We start from the raw sequence: 13,397 nt of genomic DNA, 5'->3' as shown, positions 1-13,397 counted from the left end.
TGATTCCCAAGTGATTGACACGTGATTCCCATGTGATTCTCACGTGATTCCCATGTGATTCCAACGTGATTCCCAAGTGATTGACAAGTGATTCCAACCTTATTCCCACGATTTCCCACTTGATTGACACGTGATTCCCACGTGATTGACACGTGACTCCCACGTGATTCTCACGTGATTCCCATGTGATTCCCACGTGATTAACAAGTGATTGACAAGTGATTCCAATCTTATTCCCACGATTTCCCACTTGATTGACACGTGATTCCCACGTGATTGACACGTGACTCCCACGTGATTCTCACGTGATTCCCACAAGATTCCCACGTGATTCCCACGTGAGTGACACGTGATTCCCACGTGATTCTCAAATAATTGTCTCGTCGTTGCCACGTGATTCCCACGTGATTCCCATGTGATTCCCACGTGATTCCCACCTAATTCACACGTGATTCCCACGTGATTCCCACTTGATTGACACGTGATTACAGCGTGATTCCCACGTGATTGCCACGTGATTGACACGTGATTCGCACGTGATTGACATGTGACTCCCACGTGATTCCCACGTGATTGACACGTGATTCCCACGTGATTCCCTCATTATTTACACGTGGTACCCACGTGATTCCCACGTGATTCCCACGTGATTGCCACGTGATTGACACGTGATTTGCACCTGATTGACACGTGATTCCCACGTGATTCCCACGTTAATGACATGCGATTCCCACGTGATTCCCATGTGATTCCCACTTGATTCCCAAGAGATTAACAGGTGATACCCACGTGATTCCCATGTGATTCCTACGTGATTGACACGTGATTCCCACGTCATTGCCACATGATTCCCTTGTGATTAACACATGATTCCCACGTGTTTCCCACATGTTTCCCACGTGATTCCCACGTGATTCCCATGTGAATGACACGTGATTCCCACGACATTCCCATGTGATTCCCACGTGATTGACACTTGATTCCAACTTGATTCCCACGTGCTTTCCAGGTGATTGACACGTGATTCCCATGTGATTCCAACGTGATTGACACGTGATTGTCAAGTGATTCCCACGTGATTTCAACGTGATTCCCACGTGATTGACCCGTGATTCCCACATGATTCCCACGTGATTCCCACGTGAGTGACACGTGATTCCCACGTGATTCTCAAATAATTGTCTCGTCATTGCCACGTGATTCCCACGTGATTCCCACGTGATTCCCACGTGATTCCCACGTGATTGACACGTGATTCCCACGTGATTCCCACGTGATTATCACGTGATTGACACGTGATTTGCACCTGATTGACACGTGATTCCCACGTGATTCCCACGTTAATGACATGCGATTCCCACGTGATTCCCACGTGATTCCCACTTGATTCACACGAGATTAACAGGTGATACCCACGTGATTCCCACGTGATTCCTACGTGATTGACACGTGATTCCCACGTCATTCCCACATGATTCCCTTGTGATTAACACATGATACCCACGTGTTTCCCACATGATTCCCACGTGATTCCCACGTGATTCCCATGTGAATGACACGTGATTCCCACGACATTCCCACGTGATTGACGCATGATTCCCACGTGATTCCCAAGTGATTCCCACGTGATTGACACGTGATTCACACGTGATTCCCACGTATTTCCCTCGTGATTGACACGGGATTCCCACATGATTCCCTCGTGATTGACACGTGATTCCCACATGATTCCCACGTGATTGACGCATGATTCCCACGTGATTACCATGTGATTCCCACGTGATTGACACCTGTTTCCCACATGATTACAAAGTGATTGACACGTGATTCCCACGTGATTCCCAAATGATTGTCAGGTGATTCCCATGTGATTCCCACGTGATTCCAACGTGATAGACACGTGATTCCCACGTGAGTTGCACGTGAATGACACGTGATTCCCAGGTGATTCCCACGTGATTGACACGTGATTCGGACGTGATTCCCACGTTATTCCCATGTGATTCCCACGTGATTGACACGTGATTCCCACGTGATTGACACGTGACTCCCACCTGATTCCCTCGTGATTCCCACGTGATTGACACGTGATTCCCAAGTGATTCCCACGTGATTCCCTCGTGATTGACACGTGATACACACATGATTCCCACGTGAATCACACGCCATTCCCACGTGATGCCCACGTGATTCCCACGTGATTGACACGTGATTCCAGCGTGATTCCCACGTGATTCCCACGTGATTGACATGTGATTCCCACGTGATTCACACGTGATTCCGAAGTGATTCCCACGTGATTGACACGTGATTCCCACGTGGTTCCCACGTGATTCCCACTTGATTCCCATGTGATTGAGTAGTGATTCCCACGTGATTCCCACAAGATTTTTACGTGATTGACACGTGATTCCCAGATGATTCCCACGTGATTCCCACGTGATTGACACATGATTCCCACGTGATTCCCATGTGATTCCCATGTGATTCCCACGTGATTCCCATGTGATTGACAAGTGATTGACACGTGATTCATACGTGATTCCCTCGTGATTGAACTGTGATTCCCACGAGACAGACACGTGATTTCCACGTGATTCCCATGTTATTCCCACGTGATTCCCACTTAAATGACACGTGATTCAGACGTGATTCTCACGTGATTCCCAAGTGATTCCCACGTGATTGACAAGTGATTCCCACGTGGTTCCCACGTGATTCCCACTTGATTGCCATGTGATTGAGATGTGATTCCCACGTGATTCCCACATGATTTTTACGTGATTGTCACGTGATTCCCAGGTGACTCCCGCGTGATTCCGACGTGATTGACACGTGATTCCCACATGAATCACACGTGATTGACACGTGATATCCACGTGATTCCCATGTTATTCCCATGTGATTGACACGTGATTCCCCCGTGATTCCAACGTGATTACCACATGATTTCCACGTGATTGACACATGATTCCCATGTTCTTCCCACGTGATTCCCATGTGATTGACACGTGATTCCCACGTGATTCCCATGTGATTACCACGTGATTGACATCTGATTCCCACGTGATTGACACGTGACTCCCACCTGATTCCCACGTGATTCCCACGTGATTGACACGTGATTCCCAAGTGATTCCCACGTGATTCCCACGTGATTGACACGTGATTCCCACGTGATTGACACGTGACTCCCACCTGATTCCCACGTGATTCCCACGTGATTGACAAGTGATTCCCAAGTGATTCCCACGTTCTTCCCACGTGATTGAGACGTGATTTCCACATGATTCCCACGTGATTGACGCATGATTCCCACGTGATTACCACGTGATTCCCAGGTGATTGACACCTGATTCCCAGGTGATTCCCATGTGATTCCCACGAGATTACCACGTGATTGACACGTGATTCCCACGTGATTCCCAAATGATTGTCAGGTGATTCCCATGTGATTCCCACGTGATTCCAACGTGATAGACACGTGATTCCCAGGTGATTCCCACGTGATTGACACGTGATTCCCATGTGATTGACACGTAACTCCCACCTGCTTCCCACGTGATTCCCACGTGATTGACACGTGATTCCCAAGTGATTCCCACGTGATTCCCACGTGATTGACACGTGATACCCACATGATTCCCACGTGAATCACACGTCATTCCCACGTGATTGACGCATGATTCCCAGGTGATTCCCAGGTGATTGACACGTGATTCTCACGTGATTCCCACGTGATTCCCACGTGATTGACACGTGATTCCAGCGTGATTCCCACGTGATTCCCACGTGATTGACTTGTGATTCCCACGTGATTCCCACGTGATTCCCACGTGATTCCCACATGATGCCCACATGATTGACACGTGATTGACACGTGATTCCAGCATGATAGTCACGTGATTCCACGTGATTCCCACGTGATTGATACGTGATTCCCACCTGCTTCCCACGTGATTCCCACATGATAGTCACGTGATTCCCACGTGATTTTCACGTCATTCCCATGTGATATCACGTGATTGACACGTGATTCCCACCTGTTTCCCACGTGATTCCCACGTGATTCCCACGTGATTCCCACGTGATTGACACGTTATTCCCACGTGGTACCCACGTGATTGACACGGGATTCCCACGTGGTTACCACGTGATTGACACGGAATTCCCACGTGATTCTCCAAAATTCCCACGTGATTGACAAGTGATCCCCACGTGATTCCCACGTGATTGAAACGTGATTCCCACGTGATTTCCACGTGATTTCCACGTGATTCCCTCGTGACTCCAACGTGATTGACACGTGATTCGCACGTGATTCCCACGTTATTCCCATGTGATTCCCACGTGATTGACACGTGATTCCCACGTGATTCCCACGTGATTCCAACGTGATTCCCGCATGATTCCCACGTGATTGACACGTGATTGCCAAATGATTCTCACATGATTCCCACGTGATTGACACGTGATTGCCAAATGATTCCCACGTAATGCCCCCGTGATGCCCTCGTGATTGACACGTGATTCCAAAGTGATTCCCACATGATTGACACGTGATTCCCATTGGAATCCCACGTGATTCCCTCGTGATTGACACGTGATTCGCAAATGATTCCCATATATTTGACACGTGATTTCCACGTGATTCCCACGTGATTACCACGTGATTCCCACGTGATTCCCACGTGACTCCCACGTGATTCGCACGTGATTGTCGCATGATTCCCACGTGATTCCCACGTGATTCCCACGTGATTGACACGTAATTCCACGTGATTCCCACGTGACTCCAATGCGATTCCCAGTGAATGATACGTGATTCCCACGTGATTCGCAAGTGATTCCCACGTGATTGACATGTGATTCCCACGTGATTCCCACGGGAATGACACGTCATTCCCACGTGATTATCACGTGATTGACCCGTGATTCCCACGTGATTCCCACGTGATTCCCATGTGCTTGACACGTGATTCCCAAGTGATTCTCACGTGATTCCCACGTGATTCCCACGTGATTTACACATGATTCCCATGTGCTTCCCACGTGACTCCCACGTGATTCCCACGTGATTTCCACGTGATTCCCACGTGATTCCCATGTGATTGACACGTGATTCCCCCGTGATTCAAACATGATTACCACATGATTTCCACGTGATTGACACGTGATTCCCACGTGTTTCACATGTTATTCCTAAGTAATTGACACGTGATTCCCACGTGATTCCCACGTGATTCCCTCGTGAATCCCACGATTGACACGAGATTTCCACGTGTTTCCAACGTGATTAACACTTGATTCCCACGTGATTCCCACGTGATTGACACGTGATTCCCACGTGATTTACACGTGATTTCCATGTGATTTCCACGTGATTCCCATGTGATTGACACGTGATTCCTACGTGATTCCCACGTGATCCCCACGTGATTGACACGTGATTCCCACGTGATTCCCACGTGATTCCCACATGATGCCCACATGATTGACACGTGATTGACACGAGATTCCCACGTGCTTCCCACGTGATTCCCATGTGATTGAGACGTGATTCCCACGTGATTCTCACGTGATTTCCACGTGATTGTCACTTGATTTCCACGTGATTCCCACGTGATTCCGTTGTGATTGACACGTGATTCCCACATGATTCCCTCGTGACTGACACGTGATTCCCACGTGATTCCCATGTGATTCCCACGTGATTACCACGTGATTGACATGTGATTCCCACGTGATTCCCAAACGATTGTTAGGTGATTCCCATGTGATTCCCACGTGTTTCCAACGTGATTGGCACGTGATTCACACGAGATTCCCACGTGAATGACACGTGATTCCCACGTGATTCCCACGTGATTCCCACATGATTGACACATGATTCCCAGGTGATTGACAGGAGATTCCCAAGTGATTCCCACGTTATTCCCACGTGATTCCCTCGTGATTGACACGTGATTCCCACGTGATTCCCACGTGATTGACACTGATTCCCACGTGATTCCCACGTGATTGACTCGTGATTCCAACGTGATTGACACGTGATTCCCACGTTAATGACACGTGATTCCCTCGTGATTCCCACGTGATTCCCACGTGATTGACACGTGATTCCCACGTGATTCCCACGTGATTCCCACGTGATTGACACGTGATTCCCAGGTGATTCCCACGTGATTCCCACGTGATAGACACGTGATTCCCACGTGATTCCCACGTGAATGACACGTGATTCCCACGTGATTTCCAAGTGATTGACACTTGATTCCCACATGATTCCCACGTGATTCCCACGTGATTGCCACGTGATTGACAAGCGATTCCCAAGTGATTCCCACGTGATTCCCATGTGATTGACACATGACTGTCACGTGATTCCCACGTGATTCCCTCGTGATTGAATCATGATTCCCAGGAGACTGACACGTGATTCCAACGTGGTTCCCACGTGATTCCCACTTGATTCCCATGTGATTTGGTGGTGATTCCCACGTGATTCCCACATGATTTTTACGTGATTGACACGTGATTCCCAGGTGATTCCCACGTGATACCCAGGTGATTGACATGTGATTCCCACGTGATTCCCACGTGATTCCCACGTGATTCCCCCGTGATTGACACGTGATTCCCACATGATTTGCAAGTGATTCCCATGTGATTCCCACGTGATTCCCACGTGATTGACACGTGATTCCCTCGTGATTCCCACGTGATTCCCTCGTGATTGACACGTGATTCCTACATGATTCCCACGGGATTGATGCATGATTCCCACGTGATTCCCACGTGATTCCCTCGTGATTGACACGTGATTCCCACATGATTCCCTCGTGATTGACACGTGATTCCCACATGATTCCCACGGGATTCCCACGTGATTCCCATGTGATTGACACCTGATTCCCACGTGATTCCCATGTGATTGACAAGTGATTGACACGTGATTCCCACGTGATTCCCTCATGATTGAACTGTGATTCCCAGGAGACAGACACGTGATTTCCACGTGATTCCCATGTTATTCCCACGTGATTCCCACTTAAATGACACGTGATTCAGACGTGATTCTCACGTGATTCCCAAGTGATTCCCACGTGATTGATACGTGATTCCCACGTGGTTCCCACGTGATTCCCACTTGATTGCCATGTGATTGAGATGTGATTCCCACGTGATTCCCACATGATTTTTACGTGATTGTCACGTGATTCCCAGGTGACTCCCGCGTGATTCCGACGTGATTGACACGTGATTCCCACGTGATTCCCACATGAATCACACGTGATTGACACGTGATTTCCACGTGATTCCCATGTTATTCCCATGTGATTGACACGTGATTCCCCCGTGATTCCAACGTGATTACCACATGATTTCCACGTGATTGACACGTGATTCACATGTGCTTCCCACGTGATTCCCATGTGATTGACAAGTGATTCCCACGTGATTCCCATGTGATTCCCACGTGATTACCACGTGATTGACATGTGATTCCCACGTGATTCCCAAACGATTGTTAGGTGATTCCCATGTAATTCCCACGTGTTTCCAACGTGATAGACACGTGATTCCCAGTTGATTCCCAAGTGATTGACACGTGATTCCCACGTGATTGACACGTGACTCCCACCTGATTCCCACGTGATTCCCACGTGATTGACACGTGATTCCCAAGTGATTCCCACGTGATTCCCATGTGATTGACACGTGATTCCCACGTGATTGACACGTGACTCCCACCTGATTCCCACGTGATTCCCACGTGATTGACACGTGATTTCCAAGTGATTCCCACGTTCTTCCCACGTGATTGACACGTGATTCCCACATGATTCCCACATGATTGACGCATGATTCCCACGTGATTCCCACGAGATTCCCACGTGATTGACACCTGATTCCCACGTGATTCCCATGTGATTCCCACGTGATTATCACGTGATTGACACGTGATTCCCACGTGATTCCCAAATGATTGTCAGGTGATTCCCATGTGATTCCCACGTGATTCCAACGTGATAGACACGTGATTCCCAGGTGATTCCCACGTGATTGACACGTGATTCCCACGGGATTGACACGTGACTCCCACCTGCTTCCCACGTGATTCCCACGTGATTGACACGTGATTCCCAAGTGATTCCCACGTGATTCCCAAGTGATTCCCACGTGATTCCCATGTGATTGACACGTGATACCCACATGATTCCCACGTGAATCACACGTCATTCCCACGTGATTGACGCATGATTCCCAGGTGATTCCCAGGTGATTGACACGTGATTCTCACGTGATTCCCACGTGATTCCCCCGTGATTGACACGTGATTCCAGCGTGATTCCCACGTGATTCCCACGTGATTGACATGTGATTCCCACGTGATTCCCACATGATGTCCACATGATTGACACGTGATTGACACGTGATTCCAACATGATAGTCACGTGATTCCACGTGATTCCCACGTGATTGACACGTGATTCCCACCTGCTTCCCACGTGATTCCCACATGATAGTCACGTGATTCCCACGTGATTTTCACGTCATTCCCATGTGATTCCACGTGATTCCCACGTGATTGACAAGTTATTCCCACGTGGTACCCACGTGATTGACACGGGATTCCCACGTGGTTACCACGTGATTGACACGGAATTCCCACGTGATTCTCCAAAATTCCCACGTGATTGACTATTGATCCCCACGTTATTCCCACGTGATTGAAACGTGATTCCCACGTGATTTCCACGTGATTTCCACGTGATTCCATCGTGACTCCAACGTGATTGACACGTGATTCCCACGTGATTCCCACGTGATTGACACGTGATTCGCACGTGATTCCCACGTTATTCCCATGTGATTCCCACGTGATTGACACGTGATTCCCACGTGATTCCAACGTGATTCCCGCATGATTCCCACGTGATTGACACGTGATTGCCAAATGATTCTCACATGATTCCCACGTGATTGACACGTGATTTCCAAATGATTCCCACGTAATTCCCCCGTGATGCCCTCGTGATTGACACGTGATTCCAAAGTGATCCCACGTGATTGACACGTGATTCCCATTGGAATCCCACGTGATTCCCTCGTGATTGACACGTGATTCCCAAATGATTCCCATATATTTGACACGTGATTTCCACGTGATTCCCACGTGATTACCACGTGATTCCCACGTGATTCCCACGTGACTCCCACGTGATTCGCACGTGATTGTCGCATGATTCCCACGTGATTCCCACGTGATTCCCACGTGATTGACATGTAATTCCAAGTGATTCCCACGTGACTCCAATGCGATTCCCAGTGAATGATACGTGATTCCCACGTGATTCGCAAGTGATTCCCACGTGATAGACATGTGATTCCCACGTGATTCCCACGTGACTGATATGTGATTCCCACGTGATTCCCATGTTATTCCCACGGGAATGACACGTGATTCCCACGTGATTCCCACGAGATAGACACATGATTCCCACGTGCTTCCCACGTGATTCCCACGTGATTCCCACGTGATTCCCATGTGATTGACACGTGATTCCCCCGTGATTCCGACGTGATTCCCACATGATTTCCACGTGATTGACACGTGATTCCCAATTGATTCCCACGTGATTCACATGTGATTGACACATGACTGTCACGTGATTCCCACGTGATTCCCTCGTGATTGAATCATGATTCGCACGAGACTGACACGTGATTCCAACGTGATTCCCACGTGATTCCCACGTGATTTCCCCGTGATTCCCACGTGATTGATATGTGATTCCCACGTGATTCTCGCGTGATTCCCAAGTGATTCCCACGTGATTGACACGTGATTCCAACGTGGTTCCCACGTGATTCCCACTTGATTCCCATGTGATTTGGTGGTGATTCCCACGTGATTCCCACATGATTTTTACGTGATTGACACGTGATTCCCAGGTGATTCCCACGTGATACCCAGGTGATTGACATGTGATTCCCACGTGATTCCCACGTGATTCCCACGTGATTCCCCCGTGATTGACACGTGATTCCCACGTGATTTGCAAGTGATTCCCATGTGATTCCCACGTGATTCCCACGTGATTGACACGTGATTCCCACGTGATTCCCACGTGATTCCCTCGTGATTGACACGTGATTCCCACGTGATTCCCACGTGATTCCCACGTGATTGTCACGTGATTTCCACGTGATTCCCACGTGATTGACGCATGATTCTCACGTGATTCCCAAGTGATTCCCACGTGATTGACACGTGATTCCCACGTGATTCCCACGTGATTCCCACGTGATTGTCACGTGATTTCCACGTGATTCCCACGTGATTGACGCATGATTCCCACGTGATTCCCAAGTGATTCCCACGTGATTGACACGTGATTCACACGTGATTCCCACGTATTTCCCTCGTGATTGACACGGGATTCCCACATGATTCCCTCGTGATTGACACGTGATTCCCACATGATTCCAACGTGATTGACGCATGATTCCCACGTGATTCCCATGTGATTCCCACGTGATTGACACCTGTTTCCCACATGATTACAAAGTGATTGACACGTGATTCCCACGTGATTCCCAAATGATTGTCAGGTGATTCCCATGTGATTCCCACGTGATTCCAACGTGATAGACACGTGATTCCCACGTGAATTGCACGTGAATGACACGTGATTCCCATGTGATTCCCACGTGATTGACACGTGATTCCCACGTGATTGACACGTGACTCCCACCTGATTCCCTCGTGATTCCCACGTGATTGACACTTGATTCCCAAGTGATTCCCACGTGATTCCCACGTGATTGACATGTGATACACACATGACTCCCACGTGAATCACACGTCATTCCCACGTGATGCCCACGTGATTCCCACGTGATTGACATGTGATTCCAGCGTGATTCCCACATGATTCCCACGTGATTGACATGTGATTCCCACGTGATTCACACGTGATTCCGAAGTGATTCCCACGTGATTGACACGTGATTCCCACGTGGTTCCCACGTGATTCCCACTTGATTCCCATGTGATTGAGTGGTGATTCCCACGTGATTCCCACATGATTTTTACGTGATTGACACGTGATTCCCAGATGATTCCCACGTGATTCCCACGTGATTGACACATGATTCCCACGTGATTCCCATGTGATTCCCACGTGATTCCCACGTGATTCCCATGTGATTGACAAGTGATTGACACGTGATTCCCACGTGATTCCCTCGAGATTGAACTGTGATTCCCACGAGACAGACACGTGATTTCCACGTGATTCCCATGTTATTCCCACGTGATTCCCACTTAAATGACACGTGATTCAGACGTGATTCTCACGTGATTCCCAAGTGATTCCCACGTGATTGACAAGTGATTCCCACGTGGTTCCCACGTGATTCCCACTTGATTGCCATGTGATTGAGATGTGATTCCAACGTGATTCCCATGTTATTCCCATGTGATTGACACGTGAATGCCCCGTGATTCCAACGTGATTACCACATGATTTCCACGTGATTGACACATGATTCCCATGTGCTTCCCACGTGATTCCCATGTGATTGACACGTGATTCCCACGTGATTCCCATGTGATTCCCACGTGATTACCACGTGATTGACATGTGATTCCCACGTGATTCCCAAACGATTGTTAGGTGATTCACATGTGATTCCCATGTGTTTCCAACGTGATAGACACGTGATTCCCAGTTGATTCCCAAGTGATTGACACGTGAATCCCACGTGATTGACACGTGACTCCCACCTGATTCCCACGTGATTCCCACATGATAGACACGTGATTCCTAGGTGATTCCCACGTGACTGACACGTGATTCGCACGTGATTGACACGTGACTCCCACCTGCTTCCCACGTGATTCCCACGTGATTGACACGTGATTCCCAAATGATTCCCATATATTTGACACGTGATTTCCACGTGATTCCCACGTGATTACCACGTGATGCCCACGTGATTCCCACGTGATTGACACGTGATTCCAGCGTGATTCCCACGTGATTCCCACGTGATTCCCCCGTGATTCCCACGTGATTGACATGTGATTCCCACGTGATTCACACGTGATTCCGAAGTGATTCCCACGTGATTGACACGTGATTCCCACGTGGTTCCCACGTGATTCCCACTTGATTCCCATGTGATTGAGTGGTGATTCCCACGTGATTACCACATGATTTTTACGTGATTGACACGAGATTCCCAGATGATTCCAACGTGATTCCCACGTGATTGACACATGATTTCCACGTGATTCCCATGTGATTCCCAAGTGATTCCCACGTGATTCCCATGTGATTGACAAGTGATTGACACGTGATTCGCACGTGATTCCCTCGTGATTGAACTGTGATTCCCACGAGACAGACACGTGATTTCCACGTGATTCCCATGTTATTCCCACGTGATTCCCACTTAAATGACACGTGATTCAGACGTGATTATCACGTGATTCCCAAGTGATTCCCACGTGATTGACACGTGATTCCCTCGTGGATCCCACGTGATTCCCACTTGATTGCCATGTGATTGAGATGTGATTCCCACGTGATTCCCTCATGATTTTTACGTGATTGTCACATGATTCCCAGGTGACTCCCGCGAGATTCCGACGTGATTGACACGTGATTCCCACATGAATCACACGTGATTGACACGTGATTTCCACGTGATTCCCATGTTATTCCCATGTGATTGACACGTGATTCCCCCGTGATTCCAACGTGATTACCACATGATTTCCACGTGATTGACACATGATTCCCATGTGCTTCCCACGTGATTCCCATGTGATTGACACGTGATTCCCACGTGATTCCCATGTGATTCCCACGTGATTACCACGTGATTGACATGTGATTCCCACGTGATTCCCAAACGATTGTTAGGTGATTCCCATGTGATTCCCATGTGTTTCCAGCGTGATAGACACGTGATTCCCAGTTGATTCCCAAGTGATTGACACGTGAATCCCACGTGATTGACACGTGACTCCCACCTGATTCCCACGTGATTCCCACGTGATTGACACGTGATTCCCACGTGATTGACACGTGACTCCCACCTGATTCCCACGTGATTCCCACGTGATTGACAAGTGATTCCCAAGTGATTCCCACGTTCTTCCCACGTGATTGAGAAGTGATTCCCACATGATTCCCACGTGATTGACGCATGATTCCCACGTGATTACCACGTGATTCCCATGTGATTCCCACGTGATTACCACGTGATTGACACGTGATTCCCACGTGATTCCCAAACGATTGTCAGGTGATTCCCATGTGATTCCCACGTGATTCCAACGTGATAGACACGTGATTCCCAGGTGATTCCCACGTGAT

This window comes from Muntiacus reevesi, chromosome 3 (genome assembly GCF_963930625.1).
Source record: "Muntiacus reevesi chromosome 3, mMunRee1.1, whole genome shotgun sequence".
NCBI classification, from domain to species: Eukaryota; Metazoa; Chordata; class Mammalia; order Artiodactyla; family Cervidae; genus Muntiacus; species Muntiacus reevesi.
Note: the sequence above shows the minus strand (reverse complement) of the source record.